This window comes from Rhinolophus sinicus, linkage group LG14 (genome assembly GCF_036562045.2).
Source record: "Rhinolophus sinicus isolate RSC01 linkage group LG14, ASM3656204v1, whole genome shotgun sequence".
In the NCBI taxonomy this organism is placed as follows: domain Eukaryota; kingdom Metazoa; phylum Chordata; class Mammalia; order Chiroptera; family Rhinolophidae; genus Rhinolophus; species Rhinolophus sinicus.
The window spans coordinates 29,703,250-29,725,988 of record NC_133763.1 but is presented as its reverse complement, the minus strand read 5'-3'; the positions used below and the strand labels follow the sequence as shown (position 1 = coordinate 29,725,988).

Here is a 22,739-nt window from a genome sequence, read left to right as displayed (position 1 = left end):
TAAACAGCCTTTTACTGTGACCCTGTCCCATTTTATTTTACTCCCGACTATGGTATCTCACCGCTTTCACTAACCTTATTCGACGCGTCTCATTTGCAAGCGGAGTCCTTCACTGATTCCCCAGTATTCAGGTCCCTGTTGCGCCACTTGTCGGAGCCTGCCGACGAGACGAACGGTTCCTGAAGTGGGGAGTGAGGATTGAGAAAAATTGGACAAGAGACAAAGATGGGATCGGGAGGGCGAGCAGTTCTGACTAGACTGCTGCGCCTGCTTGATTTTTCAGCATGCTTTTATACAGACAGAAACAAGAAGGTTACATAAAGCGGCTGAGGCAGCAAGTACAGATTAGTTACGTTTTTCCAAAGTTTGGCCCTGACTGTCTTTAGACCTTTTGATATTGTCCCATTCCCAGAACAGCAGGTGTCTGTTTGTTCTTTATGCTTAGTTCCCTCAGCCATCCTCCCAACCTCTGCTTGTAGCTACATTTTCTTAACCCTTGATGCTCCAGCTCCCACACCACCACAAGGGGAAGAGCAGGCACGCAGGCACACGACCCTCACAACGAGGGTGCCTAGGGCTGCCACTCTCCTCCGCGGGCGGGACCCTGGGCGGGGCTCGAGCCCACCGGCACCGGTGCTCCGGAGACCCTGGCGGCCCGCCCGGGGCTTCGAGGTGACTGCCAAAGGGCACTGCCTCCTTAGCGGAGCCCAGCCCGGGCACGACCACACACCGGTGGAGAAGCTGCCACCTCAACACAGCCTCAGTGCGTCCGTCCCAGTCCGTGTCCCAGCCTGTGCGTCCCTCCCCTCAACCTCCACCCCTGTCCGTCTGGCTCTGTGACATGCCTGTTGGGCTGTGGCTCTCGCTCAGGAGCTCTCTCCCCGCGTGCCAGCCCCTCTTTCTCTGTCTCTGTCCGAGTCTCTCTGTATGTCTAGATACATACATGCACATATACGTGTATATTTCCATCGCGCTGCCTCCTCCTCCTCCTCCCGTTCTGTCTGTCGGTCCCTGTCCTGCGGGGACTCTAGTCCCTCTGCCCGCACAAGAACGCAGGATATGGCCAGGCCAAGAAGAAACACCAACGGAGCCATGGATAGGGGCTCATAGCACCATTTCTCACGGGCGGCTGGCTCGAGACGCAGCAAGCCGGAGCCGATCCCCAACCTGCCGGCCGCTTCTCTGCCAACCAACCGACCCACCAACCGACCGACACACCAAGCCGGCCAACTGCAATCCGCGCCCTCTGCAATTTGCAGTCCACCATCCGCGCTTCCTAGCTTGGCCACCGCAGCTCGGTGGCCCATGGCCAACTGGCAACAGCTGACGCAGCTGATGACCGTGCACCACCCGAGGCAGCACCCCTCCACGCGAGGCCCAGGGCCTGGAAACGGCTCTCTGGGACTCTGTCCCCACAGTCCCCGTCTGTCTCTCTCCGCCTCTCTCTTGCTCCGTCTCTGGCCTTCTCTCATCCTCTCTCTCACCTCCCTGGGTCAGGCGAGGTGACGTGTAGCCAGTGAAGGGACCGGAGATCGGGCGGGACGCTGGTTGCTGAGGAGGGGCGAGGGCCCAGCCAGAAGGCTGTGTAACGAAGGGTGGCGGCAGACTGGAGCTGCTGCACCCTGGTGGCGCGGGTGGCTCCCCGTGGCTTTGGGCTAGTGGGTGGGGCCGGCCAGGGCCAGGGCCAGGGTTGCACGTCCCTAGGGTGGAGGGGACTGAGAGGACCCTGCGACCCCCTCGGTGGCCCTGAGAGGTGGGGACAGCACAGCAGCCAGGGGGTGTGCGGTTGTGGGGCTGGGGGGAGATGAGAGGGGTTGCGGTAGGGGGGCGGGGTAAAAGCCCTTCGGGGCCTGGGGAGTCCCAGGATGCCAGGGCGCCCAGACATATGTCACAGTCAGGGAAGTGACAGAGGCCCGTGGAGCCACTGGGGGGCGCGAAGGGGCCTCGCTGCGGGCCAGGAGTCGCCCGTCGCCCACACCAGCGGAGTCCGGAGGAGGCGGGGAGCGGGCGGGGGCGCGGCCGGCAGAGATGCTCGCCACCCGAGGGGCCCAGCAGCACGGCGCACGCTCACGAGGCAGGCCGGGAGCAGGCTCTTGGGGCGCCGGGCGGGTCCCAGCGTCTACGGCCATACCACCCTGAACGCGCCTGATCTCGTCTGATCTCGGAAGCTAAGCAGGGTCGGGCCTGGTTAGTACTTGGATGGGAGACCGCCTGGGAATACCGGGTGCTGTAGGCTTTTGCTCGCCTCTCCTTTTGCGCCGCCGCGCGTGGCTCCCTCCGAACCCCTGGCGCCCCTTGCCCTCTGCAGCCGCCCAGCCCAACGAAGGTCCCCTGACCAGCGGCGGGTCCGCCGCCCGGACGTACAACCTGGCAGTCCGGGTCGCACGCTAGGCTTGTCGGCCCGGCTCCCCCATACCCTCTTCTTAGTCCTCTTCGCTAGGCAGGCCGTCAGCCTGCAGCAGTCAGCCGCTCTCGCCCGCCGCCCCCGCCATCGCAGGGCTCCCTCGCTCCCGCCTGCCGCCCCCGCCCCCCAACGCCCAAGCCCATGGCTGCCTGTTGGCGCAGGCCTCCACCAGTCTTGCTCCATCTCAGGATGTGCAGGTCCTTTGCACCTCGACCCGAGCCCAGGGGACGACCATCCCTGTGCCTGCCCCTGGACCCCGAGACACAGGATCTGCGTGTCCTTGGGCAAACGGGTAGCCCTCCCGCCCTGCCCCACCGGAGTCTTCTGTCTCCGCTGGCAGGCACCTCGCCCCACACCCCCGCGCGTCCCCTCCCGTCTCCCACAAGAGCCAGGAGCCCTCCCTTCCCGCCGGCCAGGGTGTCCCCGACACACAGGACACAAACAGCCGGGACAAACAAGGGGACGGCGGGAGCAGCACCCCAATGCACCACGCGCCATCGACTCCAGGGGAGACCACCACAAGGGAAGAGCAGGCATGCAGGCACACAACCCTCACAACGAGGGTGCCTAGGGCTGCCACTCTCCTCCCGCGGGCGGGACCCTGGGCGGGGCTCGGAGCCCACCGGCGCTCCGGAGACCCTGGCGGCCCGCGCCGGGGTCTTCGACGGTGACTGCCAAAGCCCGGGCACTGCCTCCTTAGCGGAGCCCAGCCCGGGCACGACCACACACCGGTGGAGAAGCTGCCACCTCAACACAGCCTCAGTGCGTCTGTCCCAGTCCGTGTCCCAGCCTGTGCGTCCCTCCCAACCTCCACCCCTGTCCGTCTGGCTCTGTGACGTGCCTGTTGGGTTCTGGCTCTGGCTCAGGAGCTCTCTCCCCGCGTGCCTGCCCCCTCTTTCTCTGTCTCTGTCCATGTCTCTCTGTATGTCTAGACACATACATGTACATATACGTGTATATTTCCATCTCGCTCCCTCTTACTCCTCCTCCCGTTCTGTCTGTCGGTCCCTGTCCTGCGGGGACTCTAGTCCCTCTGCCCGCACAAGAACCCAGGATTTGGCGAGGCCAAGAAGGAACACCAACAGAGCCACGGATAGGGGGCTCATAGCACCATGTCTCACGGGCGGCTGGCTTGGAGACACGGCAAGCCGGAGCCGCCCGATCCCCAACCTGCCTGCCGATTCTCTGCCAACCAACAGACCCACCAAGCCGGCCCACTGCAGTCCGCGCCCCTCTGCAATTTGCAGTCCACCATCCGCGCTTCCTAGCTTGGCCACCGCAGCTCCTCCAGTGGCCAGTGGCCAACTGGCAACAGCTGATGGCCAAGCGGTCACAGCTGATGACAATGCAGCCCCACGCAGCACCCTCCACGCGAGGCCCAGAGCCTGGAAACTGCTCTCTGGGAGTCTGTCCACAGTCCCGTCTGTCTCTCCGTCTCTCTCTTGCTCCATCTCTGGCCTTCTCTCATCCTCTCTCACCTCCCTGGGTCAGGAGACATGACGTGTAGCCAGTGAAGGGACTGGAGATCTGGCGGGACTCCGGTCGCTGAAGGCTTGTGACCAAGGTTGGCTGAAGACTGGAGCTGCTGCACCCTGGTGGCGTGGGTGGCTCCCCGTGGCTTTGGGCCAATCGGTGGGGCCGGCCAGGGCCAGGGCCTGGGTTTCACATCCCTAGGGCCAGAGGAGACTGAGAGGACCCTGCGACCCCCTCGGTTGCCCTGAGCGGGGGCTATGTATTTGTAGTCTATATATTTTTAATATTCAACTACATTCAACATTTCACCGTCATCAAATATCTGAACATTGAATTTTCTTTCAGTTAATTTGAAAACTATGTTTCTTTCTGGATACTTACTTCTCTTTCTGCTTTCATGTTTTCATGATGACACAGTCTTTCATTTAAGTGACACCTTATTTCTCTCCTCCAGCATACAATCTAGTTTCTCAGTTTGAGCTTGAAAGATTTTTATGATATCCTGAAACTCGTCTTGGATACTAATTACTCTCTTTTCATTGTGACTTTTTTTGCGAGCATCATGCCGTTGCTGTCGAAGCAATGTATTTTTACTTTGTAGGTGAGAACACCTCTCCTCTAGGGATTCCAGCTTTCCAATGTGTGTGTTCACTTTTTCTCGTTCACTTTGATACATGTGTTCAATTTCCTTTTTTTGACACTCTGTTTGGCTTAGGTCTCTGTGAACACGTTCTAAAACCAAAGTCGTTTCTCTAAGAGCAACTCCTGTGTGATGGCACTTAGTTTCTAGACTACTGAATTTACTTTCAGCCTTAGAAAGTTGTTGAGAAAGAATCTCATTGTTATCTTTTTGGTTAGACACATCAAAATTCACTTTGTCCCGTAAAACAAACCATTCCTCTCTTGCTCTCCGGAAAGCAAGCTGTACACCTCTTTTAGATTTCTGACTTTGCTCAAGACCGTGGATAGCGGTAGCCAGTCTAGAATGGCAGGATTCAACTTCTGTTTGCAGTCTTTCTCTGTTTCGTTTTCCACTCCGCTTTTCAGAGGTTAGTCTTTTATTCTCAGCTGTCAGAACATTCAGCTGTCCATTACATTGAAATATTGTTTTCATTAGTGTTTCCTCATTCCGTTTTATTGTCTTTTGAAGACGGTCATTCTTTTCTTTTACAATTGCAATGTCCTCAAAATACTTTTTTCCATTTCCTGATATGCATTTTTAACCCTATCTGTTTCCAGTCTTAGTATGGCAATTTCATGCAACAGATCTTTTTGTTTTTCATGACTCTCAGAAACCTAGGTAAAAGAAAAAAAGACTTGTAACTAGCCCTCAGTGAAATGACGTATCGTGATATCCTCTGAAACTAAAGAAGAACCTATATGTTTATATAATGAAAGGTTGCAATAAATGGATATCCCACTGATTGAAATAAATGGATATCCCAAACCTCCAACTTTATACAAGCATAAATTCTCCAAAGTTCAAAAATTTAGTACAAGAGGTTGAATCCATGAGAGTGGAAAACAGAATTTTCAAATCATAAGAGAATTTTAAGTGTCTCAGATTTGGAAAAGATACAAAACGAGAAGCTATAAATGATTAAAAAATCACACTTTAAAAAAGAGTTTCCAGTCGGAAAATATAGCAAATCCAGAGTAAGAGTATTAACTCTGCATATATTCGGACAGATTAAATATCCTAAAATTCTTTTTTCTAATATATTCCATAGATATTCTAATTTTCCAGTATTTTCATAGTCAGTCATGAAAATTACATCTACTAATAACTGATAAATCTAGGCATTGCACTAAGCTCTTCTCGTTCGTTATCATAATCTAAAACAGAGAAATTGAAAAGATCAGTAAGTTTAGGATTTCCCCCAGGACTTCTGACTCTACAATAGTGCTCTCACACCAAACCACAGCAATTCCTCTAGTGTAAATATATAAATTGAAGAGGCCTTAGAAATTCATGAGATTATTTGCTGCTGCAGTAATTTTATTTCCTCTTTATAATGTTTAAAGTAGCCATAATTATAAAACGGGAAAATACACTGACCTATTTGACTAGGAATAAAATACTCATCAGTAAATTATCACTTGATATATATATATCATGGCATACAATCTTCTTCAAAAGTTCATTGTACTGAAATAGGATACTCCTTGGAGCAAATTGTTCCTTTAATCAAAAGGAGGAGAATGAATGTAAAATATGGTCTGACCTGGCTGTACATTAGCCTCAATGGAAATGAAAACTAACCTCTCTATTAATACAGCAAGGGGATGAAATCATTGCTGAAAACTGGAAAATCTGTTGATAGGAGCAATAATTTTGAGATTATAGAAAGCTCATAGATTCCTGCAAAAAGTGTTAAAGCCTCCACTATGGATGAGACCACTGTGAATGTCACCACTTGTCTGTTGGACATAGATGGATTTGAATCAAGAATATCATTTACTGCAATGGACCAAAAATGTCACTCCACATAAAACACACACACACACACACACACACACACACACACACACACACACACACAGACTCACAAACACATACACACATACATATGTTTTCAAAATCCTCAATATTTCCCATATGTACAGTGTTGGTTTTTAAATATATACACACACAAATACACATGTGTTTGAAAATGACTAAACAAAATACCTCAGAGTTCATTTTCTTTCCATGGAAATCTTTAGTAAAAGGCGAAAGATTTCTACAATTTGGAGAGAAACCAGAGTATAAAGAGTTCATTTTCTTAAAATCTATTTCTTTCTCCTTTTGTTTGCAAAGGTCATTAGTCAGAATTGCATCTTGTAATATTCTGTTTTTGTGCCCTGGAAAACGTCTCCTCTGAGTGTCATGTTGCTCTAGTGCCACCTAGAGCATCGAGTATGAACAAAGAAAAATTAGAATATAATTAAAATTTAAGTGTTAAACTTCTTAATCGATGTTTACTTACTCCCAAATTACTGGACTACAACTAGGAAGTGGCAGATAAAGTGCCTCAGTCTAAATTAAGAGAAAAACATGAACCCACCAATCGAATTTTGTCCCTGTTTGAACTAAACAATTCGTTAGATGTTAAATCCACCCAAAAATGAATTAGTAGATGATTGCTAAATGTTAGAGTCTTCCTCCCTTAAAATATGTCACCCCACCATATCTTAATCAGTGAGTACCTACCGTGAACCTAACAACATTTTTAAAGATTAATAGCTGGAGAAGAGGCAAACTTTAAACTATTAGGAGCCAAAAACATTTACATGAAGCAGAAAGAGAAGCCAATTTCTAAATTATTATTCAAATTATATACTATGAAAGGGTTATGCATTCATAGAGTTACCTGTTGCATTCAGTTCCAATTGATTCTCATACCCACTGAGGTGAGCAGATAAAAACAATGAGTAACATTGACCAATTATCTACACCAAAATGAAAAACTAGAAAGTGCTTGTACCCTAACAACAGAAGGTCTCATCGTGCCGGATGTGGTTCTCTTAATAGGCAGGTGAGTTGATTTCACGACCCCATCCTCCACCTCAATGTAGACTCGGAAGTCAATTACACAGAGGTCCCAAGGCAGAGTCCATCTCTAACCTCGGCCTTAGTGAGCAGCCATACAAAACTCCAAATTTTGAACCACTGAGAATGATGAGTCCTTTCACACAAGTCCGACTCAGTGGTCAGCATTTGTACTGTGTTCATAATTTCAACTGTTTAATCATCTGATTCAATAACTGATGGTACCTTCTTTATCATGTAAGGAAGTTAAAACAACGAGGAAGGAAACAATATTCAGGACTTTTTTTTTTTTTTTTTTTGCCTCATTTCCAAGAATAAAATTGACTTACAAGTAACTATAGAGTCTAACCATATTTGAAGTTTTGTAAGCAGTTCAAATGTGATGAAAATAATATTCAATTATGACCTATTGACTCTTAAAAAGCTAGCTTGAAAGTTAATTTCAATGGGCCATGTTACGTTATTGATGCATTAAAAACGACATTATTCTAGAAATTTAAAAGTAAATTTTCACATACATGACAGTGGTTCTTTTCACTTCCATCAAGCCTCACTTGCTCTTTCTCTGATTTCATGCTTAAATGTAGTTCTGTGGATAAATCTATATATTAGATCAAATGAACTACTCAGGTAATTTAGATAAAAACTATGATCTCTATAGAAACAAAACAGCATGTTATCAATTGAGACTTTAAATTAAGCTTAATCTTTCACTGAACATTGACTTAAAAAATACTTGTGATTACCTAAAACTTCAACAAACCATTTGGGAAATAACAAATGTCACAAAGCTGAAGGCATATAAACATGTCAAAATCCATTCACAAATTCATTCACCCAACTTCAATGAAAACACAGTCAGAAACAGAACAAAACAAATAAATACCGGACAGACATGTCTAGTCATGATGTACTCTGTTGTCTACCTCCTAAGAGTACCTTTGAACAGCACCCTAAGATTCAACTGCAACATCGTTCACAGTTTCCAGAATTTGTGTTACTGTTTACGCCTTTGTCAGTGTACACCTTTCCTCATATCTGAAATGTTTTCCTCTACTAGCCTGACAAATTTCCTTTCATCTTTGAGGATTCAGCAATGGGCTTTAAGGAAGAACCGAGATAAGAGGGGACAGACTATGTGGACACAGCTGCGAAGGAAGTACAATGCAGCAAATTCTCAACAAAATCCATTACGGCTGGAAAAGTCCACTCTGAGGTCCATAAAGCCATAGAAAATCCAAGAAATATTTTAATATTTGGTTTCAGAAGGTCTTTTTCAGTTACACTGAATAGAGTTATAACTGATACTTAGGAATTAACTCAGGGCTATACAACTAAAGCTAAGAAACCACGTGTCCTCTCAGTAATCAATCTTCAGATCTCTTCCTATGTTTCCAATCTGCTCCCAACGTTCTACATATAATCCCCCTGCCCACTCCCCAGCGTAGGCTAAGTGTTACTCCAAAGGAAATCATGCTGTCAACTCATTGTCTTTCTTATTTACGTATATGTGACTGGAGTTACCGGAAGAATGCAAATGTCTTGCTGAAAGGTATTCCGTTTGGATATCTGTTGAATAAATGGAGTGAATGTAAAGTAGATTTTGCCACAAGTGACTTTTGGAAAGTCAGAAAACTATGGTGAAGCCACACAGAGGTGGTCTAGGGTTAAACTCTTTCTGTTTCTTTTTTTTTTTTATGTTCTTTGCTGTCTCTGTTTCCTGGTAGCTGTGATTCACACAAGTCACAGAGCCTATAATATCCTAATAGGAACACACCTCCAATATGAGTTTTCTTTATCTACAATATGTGTTTTCTTTATCTACTAAGATCATGTGTCCAAACTCTGTGGATGCTGACAGATTTTGCGTCATTGAGTGTGATGCAAATGGACATTGATCATCAACTTTCCAATCCCTGGATCTTTCACGAGTGTCATAACTGAAGCTCAAAGCAGTAGGATCCCATTCTGAAGAATCTGAAAAGAAGTTTTCATTGAGTAAAATGGAAATGATAACGCAAATTTGACAATCGTGTAAAACTTCCTTCTTCAGTCCCATGTCCTCCCTTTCCCCAAACACGCTACTCCTTCATCGTACACGTTACTTTAGGTGTCCTATACCTGCCATTCACATAGATAAGTTCAATTAAGTGTTGCCACTCAGCGATTTCTGTTACATAATGTGTTTCAGGTCAAAGCTTTGCTTCTTAATAGTTAAGATTGTTCAGGGTATGAATTTCTTTGTTATTATCACCACCTATTTTAAGTTTAAATATGCATGTAAAACATGGGTTTAAAAAGCTTTTAATGAATGGTACCACTTCAAATAAGAGACCACTTATTCCAAGGAAATGGTCTTTTCTAAATGCACAAATATCTTCAGAATTCATCCTTTAAGCCTCAAGTAAACAGAACTTCATATGACAGAGGACAGCCTTGGGTGATCTTACTGCTTCCAAGGAAATATAGGATCAGATTAGGTCCAAACTAGCTACCTCCAAAGGGTACAGCGTGTCACAAGACAGAAAGGGAATATATCACAAAATTATTTTCCTTTTATAAAAAACAAAACTCTCAGATTAAGTTTTGAAGACAAGGGCAAGACAAAAGAAACGACTGTAGAGGTGAAGCTCTAAAGCCTGTTTCTTCATGAGGAGTAGCTTCAACATGTCACATCCATGAACCCCGTATGGGGCTTCCAAAGGTAGTTCTCAATGTCATGTGAGAGTCCCTGAAGTCCCAAGATGTATGAGTTCAGGGGCCTGAAGAGGTCAAAACTACCTTCTCAGGAATACTAAATGTCATTTGCCATTTTCACTCTCATTCTCTTGATCAGTGTCCCATGGAGTGTTCCACAGCCATGGTGACATCATAGCTCTAGTGGTTACTGGGTCATCTCTCTAAGGGTGACTGGAATGTGCATGACGGGTGTGCTTGCACTTTAAATTTTTCTGTTATAATTTCTAATATTGTAAATATCGTGTTTCCCCGAAAATAACACCTAACTGGACAATCAGTTCTAATGCGTCTTTTAGAGCAAAAATCAAAAAAGAGACCTGGTCTTATTTTACTCTATTATAAACCAGGTCTTATCGAACATAAAATAAGACCACGTCTTACATTGATTTTTGCTCCAAAAGATGCAGTATAGCTGATTGTCTGGGTAGGCCTTATTTTGAAACAGGGTATCAACAGATACTCCCAACTTACACAAAATTCTTTGGAATTCGCAATAATTCTTTCTGTTTTTGTTTTTTAAATTCTTAATAGTAGAAAAGGACCCTAAGGCCCAAAAGTTTCAGAATTACAGTTTTTGAAGATTGTGTCTACCAAATAGTCATTGTGATTACTTACTCCCACCGCTTGAAATAATCAAAGACACCATAAGCGTGCCTGCCCACACACACACATAGTCTGCTAATCAGAACATCAGGTTGGCTTAACGTCATTCGTGTAACAACACTAACATGACGTCAAGTTAAAACATAGTCGACATGTTAGCAACTTAGGTAAAGGGCAACATTCAAATGAGCATTTCAGAATACTGGAAAATTCTCCGTGTGTGATAATTAACTTCTGGGAAACCCGATTAAATAAGGAATTCCAAACTGGGAAATTTAGGGTGTCAAAACAGAAGTAGAAACATCTCAATTAAAGCACACATTTTTTTAATGTCTTCTTCTTATTCTTGTAAACATCTTTTTTTCTCAAATATGGATACAAACAATGACATCTATACCATTTACATCAAATCCATCAATTACATTTGTAAAATGAAAAAAACACACACAAAGGAATGAGTAAGAAGACTGTGAGCATGTCAGAGATAATATTTTTTATCTGAAGAATGGATTGATGGGAAACCTGAGGATAGAATCAACAGCATATCTTGACTGCAATCCATCAGAAACATTTATACCATCATGCTACAAGGATTTATCATGTTCTTCAATTTTTCCTGTAATTCAGCAAGTACACAGTTGTGAGGAGAGTTCTGTTGAATGCATAATGCATTTGTCAACAGATGAAGTGTTATGAATCGATCAACTGGGATATGCAATGACAGAATATCAATTCATAAAAATATTCATTACTTTCCACACCAATGTGGCCTACTAGTATGCCTATACTTCTCGTATCCTCTACTTTACAAACATCACAAAGTTTCTCGATCTGTTCATGCAAGAAGCTGTATCAAAATCCTCTAAGAAATGATGTAGAATGAACCTTCAACATGAAATATGATACTAAACAGAAAAAATTAATTTAACAGCCACAGAAATATTAGATATAAAAAATAATTTGTATTTCAAATTCTGTGTAACATTTACTGAAAACAACAATTTTAGAACTTAGGGAATGAATTCTCTAATTTCTTTTGTTTCCAAACTTAGTTTCCTTTGGTATCTCATGCTAGACTTTAAAGGACTTTTATGAAATGGTCATCTTATCAAAGACAAATGGCGCAGCGAGCAGGGTCTCCCGCACAACACCCTGCATGACAGTAATGTCAGGGTGACCATCATAGTTTAGTCAAAGATGCTTATTTTGCAACATGCTCAGCTACAATATTGACTCCACCTCTCACCTTCCCAGGCAGTGAAACTCTCCATGTCATCTTAAGATCTCGCATTTACTTAACTATAATTTGCCACATTCTCCTGCTTCCTGTTCTCAGGAGCTGCGTTTTTCTCTATTCAGCCTTGATTCACACTCCACAACCTGGAAATTTTTCTCCTATAAAATATTCATTACGTTGTGGCAGAAAATCATCTCTTACAGTTTCATTACCTCAAATACAATTGAGAGAAGCTTCTTCACCCTGGAGGATTAAATCACCTTTCCTCTAGAGTTACATAGCTTGGGAATTTCTGGTCAAAAGAGCAGAGCAGGTAAACACTGTGCTCACCTCTCAGGACCACATCAATCACAACTAAACCAAGAAAAACATTGTTCAGAATCATCTGAATTCCAGCTGTACTGAAAGCCCTGCCCCTACAAGCATACACAAGAAGCCAACTTGAGACTAGTTAAAGAGGTAGAAACCAGAAACATGGAATGGGCTGTTCCAACACCTGCATGTGACCATTAAAAATTCGGAGGTATATCTCAACTGCAGTTTCCCTCCCCAGAGGTGGGAGGTGTCCCAGCTGCTCCCCATCCCAGGGCTCCAATGCTGGGAGAGAAGTCCCCAGACTTCTGGCTGTGAAGACCAGGGCAGATTATGACTGAGTGTGACAGAGGGCGGCTGCACTGCCAGGCACGCCTCTTAAAGGGAACACATATGGACTTACCCACCAATGGAATCACTGGCTCTGAGCTCCAGCACTGGAATAGCAGCTCAGAAGGTACCAAGAACATATGGGGAGGAACCGAGTTTTCTGGCTTCAGATTGAAGGCTGAAGGGGCTGCTTTCTTCTGGACCGATGAGCAGGTGAAAGCCATTATGAGTTTCTTGAGCCCTTCCCCTCCCTGCATGCAGACAAACACAGACGTCTCACCTGAGTCTCATCAAACTGGCTAATGCTGTTCATTTGCCCTGGTGATTGTGAAACCCTGCCGTACCCAAATTTCAGGCACACCCAAGCCGCTTTTCCATTACAATGGTCTACTTTCACTCATGCTAGGACATTCCTAAAATCTCTCAGAGGTTCACAAAACCCAAACAAGCAACATCTGGCTTCAGCATGACCCTTATCAGTGGCTGAGCGGCCCTAAGCCCGGCATTGGTGGCAGCTGGCCTCAGTTCAGAGCTCGGCCTCTCAAGGCAACTCCAAGTACAGTGCAGGTGGCAGCCATCTGTGGATTAATGGGAGGCTCATGCCCGGTGCCGTCAAGCAGGGCACAGACTGCAGCTGAACTTGGTCTGCAGTGAGGCCTTCTTCAGAAGGCCCTGGGGCTGGCAGGCCCAGTTACCAGCTTTAAACAGAGCCAGAGCATTACACAGCCATCTCCAAGGATGACAAATCTAAAGGGCTGATCTGACAGGCAGCTGAACCCCCACTAAACTGAATTGTGCTCTGTAGGGTCAGCCCCCCCACACCACAGCTCCTATACTGTAGTCACAGCCAGTCCTCACAGCCAGTCAATCTTTCTCATTGACATGTAAGCAGTGATCAAGTCTCAACTACAAGAGGTAGGTACACGCATGGCACACAGGGGACACACCTGAAACACCCAGCTCTGGTGACCAAGGAGTCTGCACCACTGGGTCCCACAGGACACCTACTACGTAAGCCTACTCTGCTAAGACTGGGAGGCATAGCAGCCTTACATAGAAACAAACATAGGGGGGCAACCAAAATGGGGAGACAAAGAAATATTTGGTAAATGAAAGAACAGACAAAGGTCCAGAAAAAGACTTAAACAAAACGAACACAAGAAATCTACCAGATGTAGAATTCAAATCACTGGTTATAAGGACGCTCAATGTTCTCAGGGAGAACTTCAACAAAGAGGTAGAAAACATAAAAACGCAGAGAGAAAACATAAAAAAGAACTTATCATAAATAATGACTATAATAACTGAAATGAAAAATACATCAGAGGGAATCAACAGTAGATTAGATGAAGTAGTGGATCGAGACAGTGATTTAGAAGATGAGGGAGCAGAAACGCTGTTCTATCCATTATTCATGTTAGTAAGACTCTATTAATATTTTCAGTTTGAACAAGTTTTTTTTTAGTAAAATGATCCCTATGGTTTCAACTCTTGCATCGTGACTTTCCGATGAATTCCTAGGTGACAGTGATCTCTCAATCAAGAGAGCAGGAAGCTATCACCTAGTTATCTTTATAAGACTATTTCATTTCTGATTTACTCATCATGAAAGTCACCGTTTAATATCCTTCTTCAGTAACTAAATGAGTGTCTCAAATAATGGTGTGTGTACCTGTTAAAATTGTCTACTTATTACATCTCTGTATATGGTATGGAAGAGGACAGGTTTTTCCTTTACGGTATTTGGTCACTTGCTTTCCCTGTGAAGTTTACTGAATTTAAAAAGTGTTGACAATAAGCACTTTTGCCGTCAGTTCTTTAAGAAGGCCAAAGGGGGGAAGATAGATATGTGTGTGTGTGTCTATATATGTTGATATTGATATATATGTATCTTTACATATATATACATACGTATATATGGAGATATATATGTGTATACATATATATCTACATATAGACATATATGTCTACATGTATACATATGTATTTGTGTGTGTATATATATATATATATATATATTTACAAGTGACAAGTGTTATCTACCTTCTGCATATCATGGCACACATAGAAAATATTTGTATTCATACAGCGAACACTGGGGTAACTAGAAAAGGCTACAACTGATCCCCTGACAGCTCAGTAGTATGCAATGGATCACCTGATGGGTGGGAAGCTCTGATTAGGTCATTTTATTCAAAGAAGTGGGCAACACATTGTTTTTTGTGTATGCGTTTACTGGAGGTTTATTTAAATTTTTCAAGAAAAACAAACTAAAAGAAAATTCCTCTGTCCTCTAAAGTCAGTGTTCTCTTATTTAACAGCATCATCTGAATATCTATTAATAACATATCATAGATGAATAGCTTGATATAATGTTTTACCATTGTTTTCTCTTATACCTTGCTGTATTCCATCACAGTCAGGAGACAGAAAAGAGAATATTTGGGACTATATCAAACTGAAAAGGTTTTTCACAGGAATCTTAACCATAAATAAAACAAAAACGCATCCTACTGAGTGGGACAAGGTATTTTCCAATGATATATCTCATAAGGGGTTAATGCCATAATTTACTTAAAAACTCAACTCAATACCAAAAAACTCTATTAAAAAATGGGCAGAGGACATCAAGAAATATTTCTCTAGAGTGGACATATACCATGTGTCAGTGAAACCATATGTTTCTCTACTTTTTCTGTCTGGCTTATTTCGCTTCGCATTATAATCTCAAATTCTGTCTATGTTGTCACAAATGTTTCTATTTCATCTTTTCTTACCACCAAATAGTATTCCATTGTGGATATATACCACAACTTCTTTCTCCGTTCATCTATCGAAGGACATTTTGGTTGTTTCCTTGTCTTGGCCACTATAAATACAGCTGCAATGAACATTGGAGCACACATGTCTTTATGGATAAATGTTTTCAGAATTTTGGGGTAGATACCCAGGAGCAGGATTGCCAAAAACAAACGAACAAGACAAACAAATGAGAAACAAAAACTCATAGACACAGACAACAGTTTAGTGGTTACCAGAGGGCAAGGGGGGGAAGGGGTTGGTAGATGAGGTTAAAGGGGATCAAATATATGGTAATGGAAGGAGAACTGACTCTCGGTGGTGAACACACAATGTGATTTATAGATGATGCAATACGGAATTGTTCACCTGAAATCTATGTAACTTTACTAACAATTGTCACCCCAAAAAACTTTAATTAAAAAAAAGAACAAAAAGAAAAGATCAAAACATTTTCAAGTAAAAAAAAAAGTGGACATAAAGATGGCAAACAGACAGACATAAGAAAACATGCTCAACATCACTAATCATTAGATAAATGCAAATAAAAACCACAATGAGATACCACCTCACACCTATCGGAATAGCTATCATCAATAAATCAACAAACAACAAGTGTTGGCAAGGATTTGGAGAAAAGAGAACACTGTGCAGCCACTATGGAAAACAGTATGGAAGGACCTCAAAAAATTGAAAATGGCACTGCTTTATGACCGAGCAATCACATTCCTGAGTATCTGTCCTAAACAATACAAAACTCTAATTTGAAAAAAAATATGCACCCCTATGTTTAGTGCAGCACTATTTACATCAGCCAAGATACGGAAAAAACTGAAATGCCAATCAATATATGGTTGGATAAAAAAACTGTTGTACATTTATACTATGGATTATTATTTGGCTATAAAATAGAATTAAATATTACCATTTGCAACAACATGAATGGACCTTGTAAATATTGTGCTAAGTTAAATAACTCAGACTTAGAAAAACACATACCATATGATCTCAATTACATGTGGAACCTAAAGAACAGGATAAATGAGCAAACAAAACAGAAATAGACTCAGAGATATAGGGGAAAAAATGTTGGTTGCTCAATGGTGGGGAGGAGAGATGGCAAGAAGGTGAAGGAATCAGAAAGAACAAATTAGGAGACTCAATATAGTCATGAGGATATGAAACAGAGTATGAGGAATATAATCAACAATGTTGTAAAGATTATGTAAGGTGCCAGATGGGCACTGGCCTTCTCAGTGGGTTCACTGGGAGCCTGTGACGATGCCTGACCACTATGGTGGACACTGAAGCTGAGGTAGAAAAAGTAGTGGACATCTCACCTATAATTAAATACATATACATATACATGCATATATGTTGTGACAGAGGGGAAAAGTACAGCATAAGGAAGACAGTGAATGGTATTGTAACAGCTATATAAGATGTCAGAGTGGTAGTAGCTTGGGGAAGGGAGGATATCGCTTTGTGAGGGGTGTAAATGTCTAACTGTTACATTTCTTTGTACACCTGAAACTAATAAAAATAATGATTTTTGTAAAAAAGAGGACCACAGTAAATAAGATCTTCATTTTTCTGCACACATGATACAGGATGAAGTAGCAAATCCCTGGCAGTATTAAAATCTTGCCTAATAGTAACGTATACTGCAAATCAATCTTGCATCAAAGTCATAAATCCTGACAATGTAGCTAATATAAGAATGGCCCAAAATGGTTACAAAATGCTCATTCCAAGTACTTGTGGTAAAAACTAGGTGAATTAATTTATTCTGCACTTATTGCAACCAAAGTTCCTAACATCTTTCCATTTGCTTTAGGAAATTGTAGAAATTAACCTTCAATCTTTGCTACTGAGAACAATTTTATTTAATGGATTGCTGTTCTAGTTGGTTGGCAAAGAAGGAAAAGTAAAGGGAGTTAAGGAAGTAGAGTCGGTATATAGAAATGTCTCTTAAAAAAAAAAAAAAACTGTGCTGTTACGGAGAGCAGAGGAAAGGGCAAGTACCTGGTGGGGACTGTGAGGCCTGAGTATTGTTTCTGCAGCTGTGTGGGGACAGAGCCCCAGAAAGTAGTTTACAGGCTCTCGGCCTCACGTGGAGGAGTGCTGGCTCGGGTAGTAGATGGCCGTCAGCTGTGGCTGATTGGCCGTCAGCTGTAGCCAGTTAGCCAATTAGCCGCTAATATAACTGCTGCGGCTACGAAGGAGAGCGAAGGAGAGTGGAGGAGAGTGAAAGAGAGTCGTCGGTGGGTTGCAGACAAACGGACAGCAGGTCGCACGTCCAGTGAACCCAGCCTCCAGTGAGACCGTAGTGGTATGACTCCCCTACCTATGGCTCCGTGGGTGTTCCTTTTTGGCCTCACCATATCCTGCGTTATGTGGGGAGCGGGACCAGAGACCCTGCAGGCCTCCCCGCATGACAAATGGTGCAGCGAGCAGGGTCTCCCGCACGACAAATGGCGGAGCGAGCAGGGTATGGCGCTGGCCAAGGCTCTCCGAGGATGGTAGAGCAGTTTGTGCGTGTGAAAACGCAGTCTCAGGAAGCCCATGAGGAGCAGCGCCAGAGAGGGGAGCACAGTCTGCCTGGGAGAGACGTGACCTCGGTGAATTGGTGGTCCTCTCGAGCCTCCGGATGGCATGCCGCCCTGTTGGCCATAGCAGGCATTACCGGCTTTTTGGTGGGCTGCTGCTGTAGGCTCCGAGGGCTGTGGACATCTTACATCGAGGCCTCCACTCAGACACCTGGCACGGTGAGCAAGATTCCGACCAGGTAGGAATGGCGTCTGACTCTGGGCAGGAGGATGTATGGCCCCCACACAGTGTGTGGTGTCCGGTGGCCACTGTTCTCAAGGGTTGGACCCCCAAGGAGGGGTGGGAGGACATGGACGGCTCTCCGGCCAGTGTGGAGAGGGCCCTGCAGGCTCTGGATGAGCAGTTGCCAGAGGAGGAGAAGGCTACAGCCGGCCGTGTGGGCTGGATGTTCCTCAAGGCCTTGAGTCTCAACACGGAAAATGTGCTTAATGAAGTGGCCCGGGTGCCTGACCAGGTGTCCCAGTTGGAAGCGCTGGAAGCCCGGGTCCGCCTGTTAGAACAGGGGCCCCACAGTGGAGACTCTGAGGCAGAGGCGGAGGAAGCAAGTGGAGACAATGTAGCTCCCAACCCCCAAGCCCGGCCAATCTTGAAGCAAAGGGTAAACCGAGAGCAACCTTTGGGCCCTGGGGGCGTTGCTGCCGGCAACCCAGCTGTGACTGAGTTCACTACCTACACCCCATACACTCCCACTGAGTTGCAGGAGCTGGGGAGGCGGTACAGACAACGCCCTGGAGAGCCAGTCTCGGCTTGGCTGTTACGTTTATGGGATGAGGGAGCAGACAGCATTCTCTGCTCCCCAGGCGAGATGGAAAAGCTAGCCTTCGTGACAGTGCATCCATCCCTGCGACAAAGGTTACAAAACTGCCATAGGTTGGCCAACAACCAGGGCAACCATTCTCTAATGGCGTGGCTCACAGCTGCGGTACGCACCGTATGGGAACAGGCTGGCGAGCTGCCAGACACTGTGAGTCAATGGCAGTCATATACGGAACTTACGCAAATAATCCGTGAAATGGGTATGAGACATGCTATTTTTAACCTCAACATGCAGGGCCCAGATGACGAGCTTTTTACTGCCAGCATGAGAGATCTGGTTTTGGATACTGCACCTGCGAGTGCTTTTGGATCCTTGGTTGCTATTCTTACACCGTATGTAGGCGACGGATCCATGAAGTTACAACTGCCATGGCCACCCTAGGGGATGTTGAAAGCCGGAGGCAAAGGAAGTTCAGACAGGAGGTCCGCACAGTTGAGACCTGGAAGCCCAAACCAAAGGTAAAGGCGAGGTCGGGGCCTCAGAGAGTAACACGCGCACAGATGTGGCGTGAACTCGTGGCAGCAGGGGTCGATAGGAAGAAAATAGACCAGCAACCCAACGCACTCCTGCTTGAACTTTGGAAACAGTTGCGTCCGGAACAACAATTCCCGGGAGAATTGGAGGGGGCAATGTGTCCCTTTTTAAGTTGCTCCTGTACTAGCAGCTTGGCGGCTTGAATCTTTTATCTGTTGATAGGGGCCTCGGGCAGTGGATCTAGCCCTGCAACTACACTTGGAGGAGAGCTTAATTGTAACCTAGGCTTCTATTCTGATTGAGATTCTAATAAAGGCCCAGTCTGTTGAGCCTGGACTAATTGCATTTGAACAGAGAGGGAAGTGAGTGCAGCTTGTAATCTTTGCCCCTCTGCTTCCAAGGGGGATCCAGTTTGGGTTGATCATTTTCAGAGTATGTGATTCCCTCGTGTCTAGGATCGATCACATCCCTAACCAAATTCCATAAGGAAAAAGTATCTACTGGTACTTCAGAGGGTCCATGAGCATCATAATATCCCTGTAAACGCTCTCTCACCTTTTCCCAAGTTTCTAAGTTTAAAGTCCCTTCTTCGGGGGAACCAGGGACATATTTGTACTACAAATTCTAAAAATCGAAGCAACTGTGCTTCACTGGTTTTAACTCCTCTAGCTTTTAGCATGCTCCTTAACATGTGAGTAAACAGCCTTTTACTGTGACCCTGTCCCATTTTATTTTACTCCCGACTATGGTATCTCACCGCTTTCACTAACCTTATTCGACGCGTCTCATTTGCAAGCGGAGTCCTTCACTGATTCCCCAGTATTCAGGTCCCTGTTCGGGCGCCACTTGTCGGAGCCTGCCGACGAGACGAACGGTTCCTGAAGTGGGGAGTGAGGATTGAGAAAAAATTGGACAAGAGACAAAGATGGGATCGGGAGGGCGAGCGGTTCTGACTAGACTGCTGCGCCTGCTTGATTTTTCAGCATGCTTTTATACAGACAGAAACAAGAAGGTTACATAAAGCGGCTGAGGCAGCAAGTACAGATTAGTTACGTTTTTTCCAAAGTTTGGCCCTGACTGTCTTTAGACCTTTTGATATTGTCCCATTCCCAGAACAGCAGGTGTCTGTTTGTTCTTTATGCTTAGGGGAGTTCCCCTCAGCCATCCTCCCAACCTCTGCTTGTAGCTACATTTTCTTAACCCTTGATGCTCCAGCTCCCCACACCACCACAAGGGGAAGAGCAGGCACGCAGGCACACGACCCTCACAACGAGGGTGCCTAGGGCTGCCACTCTCCTCCCGCGGGCGGGACCCTGGGCGGGGCTCGGAGCCCACCGGCACCGGTGCTCCGGAGACCCTGGCGGCCCGCCCCGGGGGCTTCGAGGGTGACTGCCAAAGCCCGGGCACTGCCTCCTTAGCGGAGCCCAGCCCCGGGCACGACCACACACCGGTGGAGAAGCTGCCACCTCAACACAGCCTCAGTGCGTCCGTCCCAGTCCGTGTCCCAGCCTGTGCGTCCCTCCCCCTCAACCTCCACCCCCTGTCCGTCTGGCTCTGTGACATGCCTGTTGGGCTGTGGCTCTCGCTCAGGAGCTCTCTCCCCGCGTGCCAGCCCCCTCTTTCTCTGTCTCTGTCCGAGTCTCTCTGTATGTCTAGATACATACATGCACATATACGTGTATATTTCCATCGCGCTGCCTCCTCCTCCTCCTCCCGTTCTGTCTGTCGGTCCCTGTCCTGCGGGGACTCTAGTCCCTCTGCCCGCACAAGAACGCAGGATATGGCCAGGCCAAGAAGAAACACCAACGGAGCCATGGATAGGGGGCTCATAGCACCATTTCTCACGGGCGGCTGGCTCGGAGACGCAGCAAGCCGGAGCCGCACGATCCCCAACCTGCCGGCCGCTTCTCTGCCAACCAACCGACCCACCAACCGACCGACACACCAAGCCGGCCAACTGCAATCCGCGCCCCTCTGCAATTTGCAGTCCACCATCCGCGCTTCCTAGCTTGGCCACCGCCGCTGTACGGGTGGCCCATGGCCAACTGGCAACAGCTGACGGCCAAGCGGTCACAGCTGATGACCGTGCACCACCCGAGGCAGCACCCCTCCACGCGAGGCCCAGGGCCTGGAAACGGCTCTCTGGGACTCTGTCCCCACAGTCCCCGTCTGTCTCTCTCCGCCTCTCTCTTGCTCCGTCTCTGGCCTTCTCTCATCCTCTCTCTCACCTCCCTGGGTCAGGCGAGGTGACGTGTAGCCAGTGAAGGGACCGGAGATCGGGTGGGCCGCTGGTCGCTGACGAGGGGCGAGGGCCCAGACGGAAGGCTGTGTGACGAAGGGTGACGGCAGACTGGAGCCGCTGCACCCTGGTGGCACGGGTGGCTCCCCGTGGCTTTGGGCCAGTCGGTGGGGCCGGCCAGTGCCAGGGCCAGGGCCGCGCGTGCCTAGGGCCGGAGGGGCCTGAGAGGACCCTGCGACGCCCTCGCTTGCCATGAGCGGGGGACCGCAGAGCAGCCAGGCGGGTCTGGGGAGGTGGGGCTGGGGGTGGGGGTGAGCGGGGTTGGGGTGGGGGGGCGGGGTGTAAGCCGTTCGGGGCCCGGGGAGTCCCAGGATGCCAGGGCGCCGAGACTTCTGTCACCGTCAGGGAAGTGACAGAGGCCCGTGGAGCCACGGGTGGCGCGAAGGGGCCTCGCTGCGGGCCAAGAGTAGCCCGCCGCCCACGCCGGCGGCGTCCGGAGGAGGCGAGGAACAGGCGGGGGCGCGGTGCTGGCAGAGCCGGCAGCGGTCGATGCTCGCTACCCGAGTGGCCAAGTAGCATGGCGCGCGCTCACGAGGCAGGCCGGGTATTGGCTCTTGGGCGACGGGAGCCGGGTCCCAGCGTCTTCGGCCATACCACCCTTAACGAGCCCGATCTCGTCTGATCTCGGAAGCTAAGCAGGGTCTGGTCTGGTTAGTACTTGCATGGGAGACCGCCTGGGAATACCTGTAGGCTTTTGCTCGCCTCTCCTTTTGCGCCGCCGCCTGCGTGGCTGGCTCCCTCCGAACCCCTGCGCCCTCCCCTCTGCAGCCGCCCAGCCAGCCGAAGGTCCCCCCTGGCCAGGGAGGTCAGCCGGCCGGCACTACAAGCTCATCCCGGTCGCACACCAGGCCCGCCAGGGCTCCCCCCTCCCTCTTCTTAGTGCTCTTGGCCGAGGCAGGCCCCTCAGCCTGCCACTTAGTTAGCGTCTGCCGCCGCCGCCGCCCCCGCCTCGCGCTCCCTCTGCTCCCCGACCCTGCCCCGCCCCCAACGCCCAAGCCCAGGGCTGCCTGCCGGCGCAGGCTTCCACCAGGCTCTCTCCATCCCAGGACGTGCCGGTCCTTTGCACCTCGGCCCGAGCCCAGGGGACGCCCATCCCTGCGCCTGCCCCTG

At 47.1% G+C, this 22,739-nt stretch overlaps 1 non-coding gene and 2 pseudogenes across 1 annotated transcript; 2 read left to right on the top strand and 1 right to left on the bottom strand.

Moving 5' to 3' along the window:
- The first annotated feature begins 2,117 nt into the window (after positions 1–2,117).
- On the top strand, positions 2,118–2,236 carry LOC141568764 (5S ribosomal RNA). Its single transcript, XR_012491961.1, has one exon. It is a non-coding gene; the product is annotated as a 5S ribosomal RNA (ribosomal RNA).
- A 4,269-nt stretch (positions 2,237–6,505) lies between these two features.
- LOC141568767 (U5 spliceosomal RNA) lies at positions 6,506–6,627 on the bottom strand (annotated as a pseudogene).
- Positions 6,628–22,209: 15,582 nt separating this feature from the next.
- Positions 22,210–22,329, top strand: LOC141568758 (5S ribosomal RNA; annotated as a pseudogene).
- Positions 22,330–22,739: the final 410 nt, after the last annotated feature.